Source organism: Cheilinus undulatus, linkage group 12 (genome assembly GCF_018320785.1).
Source record: "Cheilinus undulatus linkage group 12, ASM1832078v1, whole genome shotgun sequence".
Taxonomy (NCBI): domain Eukaryota; kingdom Metazoa; phylum Chordata; class Actinopteri; order Labriformes; family Labridae; genus Cheilinus; species Cheilinus undulatus.
Window position 1 is genome coordinate 19,333,435 of NC_054876.1, and position 15,815 is coordinate 19,349,249.

Genomic DNA, 15,815 nt, shown 5'->3' on the forward strand with positions numbered 1-15,815 from the left:
AGATGGCAGGAAGTTTACAATAAATGTCTGGATAAATCCATGAAAGATGGCTTTGCCAACTCTTCTCCAATGAAATACACTAATGGATGCTGAAAAAGTCGCACATAGGAGATGATGCAACACGTTCATCTGCATGTAAATTCAGTTAATAGGTGCTTATCATCACAATGAAATAATTTACAGCATACAAAGAGAAAGCGGGGATGTGTTTTGTGAGCTGCGGTTGCTTCATTAGCTTGAGGTAGAGACTCTCATCCAGACACAAGCTGCCCCTCTCTGCTCTCTGCAGCCAGCTGACTGACACTGATCCAGTGAGCCTCAGTTTTGTCAGCAGTGGTTCAACGTGCTGTTTACCCTCCAAATGTATAACTAATTAATTTGTGGTCATGGCCAAAGATAGAGGCTGTCCAGCTCAGCGCAGGCCTGTGGCAAGGGTACCAACACCAAAGGCCCCACTGGTTCCAGAAAGCCCTCCCCCCTCTCCTCCTCCCTCGTCTCCTCCTCTCTGATGCTTTCACTGGAGAAGAGAGAGACTGTGTCTCTGCTCCTGCTGCTGCAAAGAGGCGAGTGGCTCAAGAACGGTTTTCATTAAAACAGCAAACACAGTGGGAAGCTAAATCTATTTAGAGTATGATGAATCTAGAGAAAGTGATGTATGCACATGGATGTTTTTGCAGAAATAAGATCTCTAAAGGCTGAAAGATTGCTCAAGATCTGCTGTTATGCATTTATCTATGCTGTAAAGGTATAACCTTGAGCAATAAATCTGCATTAATATAATCTCTTATGATAATAACTAACATCAAGGCTGCAATTAAGAACTGGTTTTATTAGAAACAACATTTTTGCCATCTTTTTTGGGATAAATAGACTAGTCTATAAAATGAAAGAGTTTGGAAAATGTAAAAACATCAAGAAAGTAGTCCCTTATTCACATTTTTAATGGATTTCTTGTCAAACCAGAAGTACCCCCCACCCACTCAGACTTTTCATTCAATAGCACTTCAGAATCAAGCAAAACATTTTTGCATGAAGCTTTTTCTCCATTCAACCAAACCCACTTTATTTATGTATAGCACATGAAAAGAGTAGAATAATAAATCCATGAAGGACTTATTTCAGCTTTTTAGTTGCTTTGCTCTAATGATGTTTAACATTCTAATTCCAGCAGATAAAGAAAGAGTTGATGTTGACTTTGTAACACCTCTCACTTTAACACTTTATTATGCTTCCACCTAATGTGATAGGGTCATAGATAATATTACATCAGTTCAGGAATATTACAGTGACTATGTACACTTGTATGTGAATGTATGAATGTATATGAGACAAATGAGGGTTAGTAGAATTTCATTGGGCAAAGAAGAATTAGACCGTTTTATAATGTTGTTTAATAAGAACAAGAGCTGGAACTGACACCAAATCGACATTATACTTTGATGTCGAGGGTGATGCTTCTGCATATGATTATATAATTGTTATCATGTGCCATAAATCATGTATCAAAAAGTATCAGATCAGATGATACGATATTCTGATTCATCATTATGATCGTCTTGCTATTTATCAGTTATTTCAAAATTGCTATATCATGATATTGTTTAACCTGACACACCAGATGGTTAGCTTTATTAATCCATTGCATGGACATATTTTAAATTCATCTGGCAAAACCGCAGATCAAAAGTGTCTGGGAAGTGCAGGACTTTTCATAAAATTCACAGTAGGTGATTGGACAAATGCGTCACATTAACTGTGGACCATCAGAACGACAAGACAAAGTGCGGTTGTATGCACGCACAGATCTGGTACAAACACTGCTGTGATATATAAACAGTGGGAAATGACTTTGATAAAACTTGTGCTAAAGCGTGTGGGGAGGAATAGGGTAATATTAAATCCCAGGGTATTAAAAAATAGCCATGGTATTGCTCTTATTACATAAAGACGGTGCTGCGTAATGAGTGCACTTTTATATTAAATACCTTGAGAGTATGTGTCTAGTTCCACCTACAGCACCACTGCCTTTGAGTGAAGACGCTTTTATAGCGATTAAAGAACTCCTGTTCATGTCGGGCTAATTTGGTAAACAAGGACACGCACATGTATATTAGCACATATATCAGTGCAACATGGCACGGCATAACTCTTCTAAAAAGTCAAACTATTTAAGCCAAACTGTTTATCATGAACCATTGGCTGTAATATGATCAATGACAACATGAGTTTAGAAACACTTTAATTCTTCTTTCTGGGTGTAGTTCAGTGATGAGGGATAAAAAATCCAAGATTTTTTGAAACATTTTAACTTATCTTTATCTAACCTTGCAAAGCAGATGGATACACCCATTTCCATTTTTCTCACTAACGAATCCATCTTGCAAAGCTCCCATCTGTACAGTGTGAAAGAGCAGGGAATTTCCTGTCTGGAAGTAGTTTTACATTTGGGGCTTCTTTCATAAAGTTCAGGGGTCACAGTGGGCCTCACTGAATGTGTCGCCTTGGCATCCACCTATACCTGATGGGAAATTTTTCCAATATTTAAAGCAGATACAATATTTATACTGATGATACACTGACTCAAATATCTGATGAAACATCTGCCAATACCGATACAGCGATAATGTCTTTCATCTCTAGTGTCGCGTCGTATCGTATGACATCGTGAGCAGGCCTGTGATACCTCCCTTCCAGTAATTCTCTGGTAAGATGTGATCAAGTTTCTATTTCATAAAAGATAAATGTTTCATTTGTACATTTAAAACATCAATGTGATTGTCAACCAAGAAGCACACATCAAATTATATCTCAAGTTAAAAGTATGATTCCCACCCCTAAGCATTTTTGTACCAGTATGTTTACGTTGTTGTCTTTTTTCCTACATTAATGCATTAATCTGAGAACTCTTAATTAAAGCAAAGCGTTATATTTCTATGTACAAGTGTACTGTTGTGAGGCTGAGCAAGCACACAGATCTGAAACAAGGTTTTATATAACTGGCATCAGCAGCTTATTTGACTGCATATCAATTAATGTATGATGCAACTGTAAATTAGCATTCATTAAGTGATAACGTACTGTTAAATGTGAAACATTACATAAAGTCACTTTCATTTGAGCGGTTGTAAATGGAGAGGAACAGGAAACCATGATACATCCCACATAGTATTAAGTCATCATGAGTCACACATTAGTCAGCCTTTACTTCAGTACATTATTTGAACTCTTTTCTCAAGTGTTACTGTTCGTTCCTCAACCAACAAATCTTTAAATAAACTTCTTCTGAATACATCTCTACTTGAAGAGTAGAGCTGATACATTTGTTTAATCAGTGCTGTTTTACTATTATGACACTGAAAATAGCACTGCAGGATCCTTGGAATGAGTAACCTCACAATTAACAGTTGGAGTCGACAGTGAGTGTAGGCGCTTTCCTTCAAAATCAATCTGAACTTATTTTTATGAGCTGTTTTAATCCTGCTGTGCAGTCCACCTCCAGTCTGTTCTGACAAGTTTCCACCTACTGCCCAGCACAGACTCCGCAAACCATCAATTTTTCAACTCTAATGGCAACAATGGGGGAGCGGGAAAAGCTGTCATTCCTGTAATGACTGTGCTGTCATGAATATAATGGCTACGCTGTTATATTTTATAGACAGGAAGTTCACATATTCCTGATTTGAGCAAGAGGTGCTGAGGGAGCTAGCCTGGCTGGACTGAAAGTGCACCATTTAGATCTGATCTGTATGGTCGCAGTGAGCAGAATGAGATGGGATAATAGAGAGAAGGATAGGATGAGACAAAGGTTTACTGGAATATTTGGTAGCTGATGTTGTTGACACCATTTTACAGCCTGTTCCAAATGTTTTTACCTACAAACTAAAGAAAATTCCAACATTGAGAGAACAAACTTGGCATGAAAATGTATTTCTATTCTGATCAGGACAAAATTAACCTTGATGTTATATGACAGGCTGACACTAATCCCTAAGAAATCAGGACAAAATGATCTGGACATCAGTCAAACGTCAATAACATCAATAAGTCAAACGTCACTCAGGAGTGTTACCTTTCATTCACAGCCAGCTGAAACGAGCTCTAATGATTTGGGACCATCTCATCACTGGCAGCAACAACAAGACCAGGCTCTGATCTGCTACAGGTTGCCAAGTGAGGCACGGCATGCTCAGGCAGGCTGGTCATTATTGAAAGGAAGCCACAGGCGAAATGCAATATTAAGTAGCTTCCTATGCATTATAGTGCTTATTACACAGCTGTGATGCAAAGATGTTAGTATGGTGGCCAAAAGGGTAAATGTGCTGCAGCAATGGAAAAGATTAAAGATTATGGGGGGGCAGACTGCATGTTAGAAACCATGAGACTCAAAATAACATGCAGAGACAAATACAGTGTGTTAGTATAACAACGCAGAGGTAGACTGAATTAAACATGTACTACAGTGTGACCCATTGCCACTCCAAATGAAGTTAATGTACATTTAAATATATAAAATTTTGAATAGAACTGTGCCTGATTTGTTATGCAAATAATCGTCTCAATGAGGTACCAGGCCACAACCTTTAACAGACAAACCTCAGGGAAAAGCTGTACTCAGTCTCACTGAGGTCATCCAAAGGTTTCTGAAGTCTGGCTTTGAGGACAAACAATGGCAGTCACAGAAGTGAGAATGCTAAAATTTCATTTAAACCCAACTTTGGATCTGGATAAAGATGAAGCCTATAGTCAAGGAGGGCCTCAAGTCAAACAGCTGCACTATGTGTTAAATAACACTATCACACCTCTACTTATGAAAATGTATGAGTTACTTTAAGCTTGATCATTTCAAAACAGGGTTTAATTTAAAGAAAAATCCACTTTACAGCTCTTACCAAAGACATGAGATAAATATATGAAAATAATTTTCTTATAGTATTTTTATTCTTGCTGATAAACAAGTATTTTAAAGATACAGTTTGTAGAATTTCTGCACCGAAATATCTCTATTAGTTAAAAAAGTGATCATTCCTATGTTATATAGAGCAACTTCTGCAAGCTAGTTCATGCAGTCAGTCTCAAGCTTAATGAGCCACACCCGACATGCAACATGATAACATCACATGATATGCATCCTCCTTATTCAGTGGTTTCTCCCTCTGTTCTGCAATTGCCAGCTCTGCCCTGAATCACTACTTTGCTCTTGCTTTCAACCCACCTCCACCCCAGCATCCACCTGTAGGCTCTGATACTTCAAGATGCTATCTCATCAATCCTGGATTGTAAAATAAATCTTGGTGTGATGAAGTCAGTGCCTGATGCCAAACAAGTGGTACACTACAATAATAAATGCTTGAACAATTACTGATCCTTTTCAAATTAAGATCTAACAGTCTCTCAAATATTTCCTAAGGTTTTCCCAGACAGAGAAATTCTTAATTTTCAATATTGTACCAGGCTTTTTTACGGAGGCTGCCATAGGTTGTAAGTTTGATCAACCAAACTCACATCTGTAACATTTTTATCAATACTTCACTGTTATTTGGTGGAAAGACAAAATGATGATAAATATTCACCACAGAAGTGGTCTGCACTGAGTAGTGCTTGGGTTAAAAAGTTATGATTCTCGATCTATTTTATAACCCTGAAGAAAATATATTTCTCATATTCATATTTATTGAAGATTCTCATCAAAAACTGAAATTTCTTTTATTTGATGTGGCTTTGATGTGACACTAGAAGACATATAGAAGACAGTTGTCTAATTAACTGAGGTAACCCAAACGCATCATACATCGTCTTTCAGCTCGTTAAGTTGGCTAATTAACTTTAATTATTCTGATTACACCACAGATTTCTACACTGGACTGATAGTTTTAAGGGAACTTGTTGAAAAGTTAGGGAGCACTTTTTAGTAATTATCTGAGAAGACAACTGTCCTGGAACAGCTGAAGTTAGTGTTATGAGTGTGATGTTGGTTTGATGCACAGCGCTGGTGTGCTTTTAGCTTCTGTTTCCCATGCAAGAACTGAGAGAGTGACAATCACGCTACAACAGAAGCACGCTTTGTGAATTTAGTGGTCTTTAGTTTGTAAAAGAAGAAAGCAACAAACAAGAAACGATTATGGATTGGATTATGGATAACAATTATGGATGTATCGGAAGGAGGACAATATGGACTGGCTTTCCTTCAGACAGAACTTAAGGCATGCATGTGATAACTAAGGATGTTCCTAAGCATCTATGTCCCTATTTGGCTAAACAATCATTTAAATTTCGTTTAACCGATTCGAATCTGGCCTGTGTCCCTTTACTGTATGTCTCCCCCCACTCTCTTCCCTGTTTCCAAGCCAATCCACTGTTCTTCCTCTATTCCAGTGTTTCCCAAATAAGTGACACACTGAATCAATACAGATTTTAACTGTTTCACTGATAAAACCCTAAAAAGGCCTATATATGCGTTTCTTATCAACAGACCTTTGTATAAACTACTTAATAACTACTTTACCATGTTTTTAGTTAATATTAGCAAATCTAATTTTGGCAGCCTCAGAGCAGACAAAGCCTCGTGCCCCCTATAAGATCTTTGGCACGCTTCCTGGGGGGTCCCGGACCCCAGGTTGGGAACCAATGCTCTATCCAATAAAGGCATGAAAAGGCCCAAAAATAAATCTTAGGAAAAAAAAAAAAAAAAAAATCCTCACAGGGTCATTGTGTCAGCAGGTGTGATGTTAGCCTGATTTAGTCTCTTCTAGGGATGCACTGATCTACTTTTTTTCAGTTCCAATTCAATTCCGATAAATATGTGCTGATATTGATACTGATTCCGATACATATTTTTTAAAACAATTATTATTGTTATCGGTATAATGTGTGAGGTTACATAAGGAAGTAGTAAACCACACAGCTCCTCTTATTTAAAGGCAAAAAAATACAAAAATGAATTGAATTTAAATTCATTCCAAACAATTCTATTTGAACTATCACTAAACATTGATTTACTAGTCGGTTAAACTAATTATCTATCATTTTTTTATGAACACGTGCTGGAAATCCCTGTCTATAATGCTCTTTTAAACTGTAACAGACCTCCCGCCACTAGAGACCGCTGTAGCTTCAGTTAATTGCTGCAGCCTTCCTCTCTGACCCTTAACCCGATGTTAACAATCAGTAGCTTGATGGTAGCTAACAGCTAACGGCAGTTAGTAACAGTTTTCCAAAGGAGTAAATGGAAATAAAGTGGTATGTGGGCTGTTGAGGGTTAAGCCCACGTATGACTACTCATCCAAAGTGAAAAGAGGCCAAATATCAAAGCACGATATTAATCTGCAAAGAGGAACGAAGGCGCTAGCGCCGCCCGTTATCAGGCTAACCTCACACCCACTGTTCTTTGAGTTTTCTCATCTAGTGACTATTCTAAATATAGGGTTACGTTTAATCTACTAGGTAACTACACCGCTAAGAACATCCTAACTAATACTAGCTCAGTTACACACAGACTGTCTTGTGTTAGACTGCGGTGCGTTCATGGTCTACCGCAAACTGTAGGATGGATTTGGATCGGTCACTTGGATCGGCGCCGTCAGATATCCGATCTATTAATTACGTCCATATCGGACCCGATACTGATATTGAATCGTATCGGTCCCATCCCTAGTCTCTACAGTGTGGCTAACACTGCTAGCCCTGCCAGCCTTCGTTCCTCTTTGCAGATTAATATTGTGCTTTGATCTTTGGCCTCTTTTCACTTCAGGTAAGTTGTTACATGTCAGTTCAACCCTCAAAAGCCTACACACCACTTTTCCATTTACTATTCTAAAATACTGTCATACTGCGCCGTTCCTGCAACACGCTAACCGCTAAGCCACTACTGTGCTTCTCATATTTACATCTGATGAAGTGCCAGACAGGAAAACAGCAGCCAAAACCTGAAGCTACAGCAGCTCTAGTGGTGGGAGGTTCATTACAGCTTAAAGAGCGTTATAGACCCGGATTTCAAGTCCCTGTTACTAAAAAATGATAGGTGGTTAGTTTAACCAACTGGGAAATCCCATCTACTTCAATAAACAAATGTAATTGTTTTACTGATTATCTGCGCGCTTCCCTAATGATGATGTAAATAAAATAAAATGAACACGTTAGATCCCCGGAGGGACAAAAAGTAGGGAGTCTGGTAAATGATGGTGCAAAGATAAGGTGCAAATGCTCTCTGATCTGAAGGTGTCAGGGTACAGAGTGTCCACATCAGGTCATGATGTCAAACTAGACGACAAGGCAAGAAAAATTCTGACATGCTAGTCCTGTTGAATCGAAATCATGGGGTGTCTCGGATGCATCATGAATTATGTCACCGTTTTTCATTCCTGAAGCAAAAAATTGGGCCCGAGGTTTGACAATGAGCAGCGACGTTCCAGTTGGGCCAATATCTGGCTGAATTTGTGTAAGCTAAGCCGGCCTTAGGATCAGCTGATAAGACGCCGCAGCAACATCTTTGTGACACTTCTGAGGAAGACTGCAGGAATTTAGAAGCTGAAAGATCTCAGGGTAACACAAAACTAAACTCGTCTGTCAATAACAAAACAGGAAGAAAAAAACGCCAGATTTCCATTTAGTAAATAGTGTCTTATGAGGTGCAGTTTTTACTGAACAGAGTTCACAATTCAAAACAAGATGTAAATAGCGGAGCTGGGTGGAGCTGTGCAGCTCTAGGCGGCATTCGTCATATGATGTTATTTTGGTTGAGCGCCCCCTGGTGGTTGAAGTGTATATTGATATTACACCCAAAGCAGGTTCTGTTTTGAGCCAGCCTGTAGAGATCACTGAAGGAACTGCAGCTTTTTGTGCTTCTGTATTTGCTTCTTCGTTATTAATGAAGTTTGCTGCTTGTAATTATATCATAGCCCGGTCTTTCTCTCTCATGTCAAACTTGAGCTGTTCTGCTTGGTACACCTACAGGCCAATGCTTTGCAAATAGATTTATAGGTGTTTTTGTGCATTTGCTTTCTCTTTTTGTGCATAATCTAACCTGAATTGCTTGTGTATTTTCAGTATTTTTTCTGAGGTTTTTGCTATTTTTTCCCAGATCTTTTTACCCTTGTAGAATGTTTTTGCTGTTGTATTTGCTTTGGACTTTTATTAGTTTCTTCATTTTCTGTCTTTTTTTGTGGAAATGTTGAGGGCTGTGCAACATGTTTGCCCTGATAGACTGCAGTATAAAAATCTTTAGACAAATTTTTCTAAGATGCAGTAAAGTTTTTAAGCAGTGGTTAAATGCAGATAGTTCTTTTACGGATACAAGAAACTCCTGAAATTTCCCCAAATCTTCAGAAATCTTAAAAAAAAAAAAAAAGAAATTAGGCCATGGGCAAAAAAAATGGCCTAATTTTTCACCACCACCCCTTTAAAGATGACACCTCACTGATGCATTTATAAGTCTAAGTAAGAGCATGCTGGGTTGAACCATCACTCAGTCCTTTTAACGGGACCCTCTTGCCTTCTTTAAGTTAATATTTTGCCCCAACTTCACCTGGAATCAACCTGCCAGCTTAGAGTATGTTTTTACGTGAAGTCATGAGCCAAAATGTGTCATAGTCAGGAAAATTTACCAAAAGCAAAAGTGGGTGATGACGTAAATTCTGCTCCGTCTATGCAACAGGAACAACCTCTGTGCATGAAATGAAGCCCCTTCATGGTGTTTTCTCTTCCTCTCTGCTCCTTTGTTGATAGAGTGAAAATGCCCAAATACACGCAGCATTATGTGAAGGCCAAAATCATTATAATGGCATCAGACACTGTTGCTTCATCTGCTGTTTTTGTTCTTTTTCCATCACGTCCTGCTTTCTAAGACCCCCATCCTCACTTAGAGCAGGCATCAGCTCCTGCTATGAGATGTGTATGTGAACAAGCAACCAAGGAAGATTTTTGGCTGAAATTTTCTGAAGAGTGCATGTACAAATAACATCCATGGATACACTGTAAAGGAACTAGGTAGCAAAATAAAGAGGATGCAATTAATGTTAGTAACCATGAGTCCTTGTTCTCTAATCTAGGTTTTGCATGATTAGGTTCCAATAAAAACACTGAGAGCCACACAAAGACCGTCACACTACTTTAAATACCTTACACTGCATTATAACGTGGCTGCTTTATCTATAAACAAAGCTGCACTATTCAATAAGCATGTTAATGACTGGAGGAGGCTGCATGCATTGTTTGGAATGAGCCGGTCATCACATTTTAAAATCCCAATCGCCTGCATATTCATTGATGTATAATGAAGCCATGCAAATCAATCCAGCCTCACTCTGCAGTATCAGCATCACACTTACAGATGAACTAGAGCCACTATTTTTTCAAAGGTATAAGTCACATGACTGGGCAATGTAATCAGCGAGCCCATTCACCGAGGCTGCCATCATTACTGGCAGACGCAGGCCTCGCTGCCAGCCAGTCACAGGGAAGTCCGTCCAAGAATACCTCTCTTTCCCGCTTTCACGAGATGAGATCCTTTGGAGATGCCATCTGTTTGTCTCTCGCCCGTGTGCCATGTGCTCAGGTTAGATCGAGTTATTGCAGCAGGCACGTCCCCAGCCTCTGCAGCTCCCCTTTTTCATGTGAGTCCTCATCACCCTGTTTTGTTTCAGTGCCCCTCTGTGGGCTTTAGCCAGAGATACCTCGCACCTTCACCCTCGGCACACGGGACTATTTAATGAGCTGCACAGGGACTGGAGTTGGAATGTAGAGTGCAGCCTTCAAAAAACAATCCCTTCACATCCAGACAGTTTGAAATGTAGTTTGAAAGAGCTGCTGTTATCATGAAATCACAGCGAGGCACCAACAGGATGAAAAGAGCTCCCTTTTTCCTACTGATGACACATAACAAGATGCTGCAAAAAAACCTAAAATTTGACTCGTTTTGCTTTCTGGAAGCGTTTTATTCACTCGGCATCCACCTCAGCGAGTGCACAAACGCTCCCCTCAATGATGCTCTGAAGCACAATATTTATGCATATTTCACATGTTTGGGTTTGCTTCATGATGTTTTTATTTCAGCTAGATTATATCCAACTGTTTCACCAACTTAATGGCAGTTTAATGGGCATGCATGGTGGGAGGCAGTAGCTGCAGGAGTGATATATGCAGTAAATCGCTCCAAGAGTCAGATAAGTCAATGGGAACCTGGCAGAAGGAGGGTGGGGGGAGGTGGGATTTCAGGTTAAGACTCATCTAACCAACTTTGACATCCTTGGAATAACAAAACAGGGCATTTGAAGCTGATTCTTGATTGTTTTAATTGATTTGTTCCACATGTCATTGCTAAAAATGTAGAATTTGCCTCCTTTATGTTCATTTCAGGCACAAATGCATCAGAAATTCCTACTTTATGGCACAGAACTTACATTTTTAACTTAATATGCAGTTTTTCTTGCATTTAATCCAGTCTTTAAGATTCTGTTACCTGTCCATCTTAGTCCACAATGGGCCTCAGAACCAGGATCCACTGCTTCTAACTGAAACCCTCACCCTCTATTAAACTGGTTTGGCATTTTGCAAAGAGGCATTGCATTGTTTCCCAGTCAGACAGACCTCGTTTTTCTCCCGCACCGTGCCACAAACACAAAATGTGCCAAACGCACTACTTGTTGGGCTTTAACGCGCCGTAAAAACACTACAAACATGACATTTTTCTAGTTATTTTAGAAGGATAAGGTGATGGAGAGCATATTGTTAGTCCGCGCACATCAATCAAAGCTCACCTACCGGATGCTGCTTCCTCCACGCTTTCTTTTTCCCTCTCTCGGCTGTGTTGGATGCAAAGTCCGGCAGATTTCGCCGCCCTTTTTCCCTCCCCAGCCCGGGTCCTCTGGTGTCCTCCACGCGCAGGTGTGACCACAATCTCGCCTTGTTGTATTCCCATATGTTGTCGCCAGCGCGATTATGAACGCTTGGGTTGATGTGTGACTGGATAGCCTGTGTGATCATGTGCTGCCAGCCTCCTTTCCTTTCTCTGTCTCCTCTCTGTAACTGCTCCCTCCGCCCGATTATCTCCCCGCTGCGGCACTGGCTACATGCTAATACGGAGAAATAAAACGTGCCTGACGCGCTGGCCAACTTGTGCGCCTTATTATAATGGCAATTAGTCGGCGGACCGGTCCGTGCTTGCTCATCCGTGCACCTTTTTGCAAAATCCGCTGCCTCTCAGCTAGATCCGCGATTTGCGCTGAATAAATTGCCCCTAGGACGCTGTGGTTTATTTTCTGGGGGGGAAAGAAAGACTGAGAGAGAGAGAGAGGGGGGGGGGGGTAAAAAATGTGTCCAATCTGCTGGATGAGTCTGGAGAGAAGAGGAGCAGAGAGGAGGAGAGAAAGAGTGAGGCGTAAAGGATGAAGAGGATTAAAGGAGGAGGAGGAGGCTGGAGCACATTTGTGAAGCCTTTTCCTCTCTATGTCATTTGAATAACAGACAGTGAATATTTCACAAATGTTACCCTCTCTCCCCCTTTCAACCTCTGACTGTCTGTCTGCCTAACACTCAACTGGTGCTCTGATTGTCTGTCTATCTATCTATCTATCTATCTATCTATCTATCTATCTGTCTGATATTGGATTTTTGCAAATACACATACCGATATTTAAATGTAATTCAGACCTAAAATTTGAGTCCTTAAAACAGACTCTACAGTGTAAGGAATGATGATGAATAAAGATAAAGACTTAGCTGATGTAGATCTGTCCTGCCTAAAACTCCATAAACTTGCAGGTTTCTTGTAGCCAGACTGTGCAATCATGTCATCATGTTCTCTGCTCTCTTATCTTTTATCCTGTTGTATTTGATCTTGAGGCATTGTTTTTATTATATATTTTCTTAACTGTTTCTATGAGAATCTTGTGTAGTACAGGTATGTGTATGTGGGTTATTTGGTTGCATCTCTCATTGATATGTGCAGTTTTGTGTCTACTTGTGTTATTTCTGTTTTTTTTAATGTATTATATATATGCTTTTATTTGGCAGTGAAATGTTTACAGCAGAGTCCAAGATAAATTTGCCTGAAGGTAAAATAAAGTGTATTGTATTGTGGCTTATTTGATAATAGATAATACTTACAGCTGATAAAGGCAGATTTTTATAGCTTCAATATTATGAGTAAACACTGGCAGAAATTTTCACATCTGCTGATTTTGATATTGTGCCAGACAATCGTCCATCTTTACATTTTAGTCATTACTTTTAGTCAAGGCATTTATTTTCTTTGTAATGACTTCAATCAGCCAAATTGTAAAATTACAGTTTTTCTCGGTTGCTTTGGTACATTTCTCAGATCAGAATTGAAATTCTCAAAATTAACTGTTCAATCTTCACACCATTGTGTCACTTGTGCACACCAAAAAAAGCAGTTTCTTATTTCTCTGAACAAGTTGCAAAATGCTTTGGTACATCAGTGCAAATGATTATGTACAACCCTCTGCTGTTTCCTATATTATCAATTGCTTATGTAATGCTGATCAAAATGTATTATAATGGGTCTCTGTTGAATAGTCACACCCCCCACAACATTTAGGCATTAGTTCATCGCTTAAGTCTTTTTTTTTTTTTCTAAATCTGTCCTGAATTGGTAGTTGAAGTGACTCTTGACTTTCTCTAACAAAGGGAAATGTGTGAAGCAGAGGCTGGATAAGACACTCTAAAAGATTCTTTCCACGCTGCATTGCAAGCAAAGATATTCGTTGTGATGTGGATGAGAATTTGTGGCCCAACAGACAGAAACATCAGAAGGTAGGAAGACTGCACTGTAATTCCTACAGTATGTACAGTATGTACAGTTTTCTCTAAGGAGATTGTCCTATGTTCACATTTCCACTTTTTTCTTGGTTTGTTTTTTCTTTGTGCTATGCAATGCTGTCTTTTCCTTTCTGTTTCGCAATGACATGGTCAGTCAACAAATTACAGTACAAACTAGAAAAGCAGCGCAGAGCGCAGACCTCCACCAGTAGCCCATATCTCCCAATAGTAAAGAATCCTTTAAAAATATTCCTGGATCCAGGTGGTGATCCGGATCACTCCCAAAACCTAATCAGTTCTTCCTTATGCCATTTCTGACATTTCCTGAAAATTTCATCAAAATCTGTCCACAACTTTTTGAGTTATAATGCTAACAAACTAACTAAAAAAACTAACCCTGCCGATCACATAACCTCCTTGGCGGAGGTAACAATGAAAGCATAAATGTGAATCTTGTCCAGTCTCTTGCGATCATCTCCCACATACACTAAGGTGTAACTTACAATTTACAATAACTGTCATAAAAACTTTAGCCATAGTTAACATCAGAACATCCCTCCAGAGTACACTGTTATATTGACAACATGACTAAGCAATCTGTCTTATCCGTACACAATGACACAAGGACCTGTCATTCTGACGGCACTGACATGTTCACTGACACAGACGTTTACTTCTGAGAGATAAACTAAGGATTCTGAGCAAGTAGTGCAGGTAATCCGTGGTGTTTTGCTATTTGTACAAATTGTTTTGAGAAATGCACTGGTTTGCAAATGTCGAGGATGATTCCAGAAATGTACCAAAGCGACTGAGAAAAACTGTAATATAAAGGTAAAACACTTTTACTTAACTATCAATATTTTATTGATTTAAATGGTCTCACATTATATGCACAGTGGAAAAAATACCTTGGATTTTGAGTGTCCAAAAGTCCAGCAAAGGGGCGAAGCCAGACCTGATTATTATCCAGGCCTTGACCCAAATAAAGAATGGTGTAGGGGTGGGCTTAGCTCCAGAAATGTCTTGCTTATTTGGACAGTTTTCATGCACTTTTAAACCAAATTTTTAATCTAAAATACCAACAAATTTATGCATCACATAGACAAAAATGATGCTGTTCAACCTAAAAAAAAAACAAAAACAAAAAAACTTCATTCCTTGCATCATTTTTAGTTTATCTAACTGTGCTTAAGGTGTCATTATCATTCTAAAATCATGATTCACCAGCTCAATAATTTTCACTTGTGCCTCAAAACAACTCTAAAAATGTTTTTTTTTTTTCAGTTACATGTCTTAGGCAGGGTAGGAATTTGGTGAAACTTTTACAACTGATACTGAGCATTTTCAAACAAAGAACATAAAAGCAACAATTTTGGTAAAAATTGTACTTAAAAAAATAATTTTTGAAGTACTGTTTACACTGCAGTGAGTGCATAAGTACAGAGGAGGATTAGCACCATTGAAAAAACAATTTGGCAAGCAAAGTTTTTTTTTTTCATTCTAAGAAAAAAGTCAGAGTTCTGAAATTGATGTCTAATTCTGAATTTTTTGTCCATAAGTTCAAAAAAAGTGAAAAAAAGAGATATGAGATCTGAGGATACTTATAACCAACTTGAAAGATCGGGAACTTTTCAGAAAACATTTCAGGGTTTAAGCCCCGTCCGCAACCCCCTCTGTCTGCCTATGGTCCAGCACTATAGTTTGAGTCACTACAAGACTAAAATTAGTTATTTTCAGAGTTTCTATGAAAGATCTATTTTCAGCTTGTCTTTGTCTCATCTTCCTCATGGAAAAAAGGAAGTCATGAATAATTCTAGTCGTTTCAGTCGACAAAATTAACACTATCTATCTATCTATCTATCTACACTATATTGCCAAAAGTATTCACTCACCCATCCAAGTAATTAAATCAGGTGTTCCAATCACTTCCATGGCCACAGGTGTATAAAATCAAGCACTTAGGCATGCAGACTGTTTCTACAAACATTTGTGAAAGAATGGGTCGCTCTCAGGAGCTCAGTGAATTCCAGTGTGGTTCTGTG

The 15,815-nt window shown here is 39.0% G+C and overlaps 1 protein-coding gene across 1 annotated transcript in view; it reads right to left on the minus strand.

The window, feature by feature from the left end:
• flrt1a (fibronectin leucine rich transmembrane protein 1a) overlaps positions 1 to 12,190 on the minus strand; it is a 104,154-nt gene extending 91,964 nt beyond the window's left edge. The window contains exon 1 of the mRNA XM_041801782.1: positions 11,755 to 12,190. The gene's annotated coding sequence lies outside the window, so the exon portion shown is untranslated. The remainder of the gene's footprint in view (positions 1 to 11,754) is intronic.
• Between the last annotated feature and the right edge of the window lie 3,625 nt (positions 12,191 to 15,815).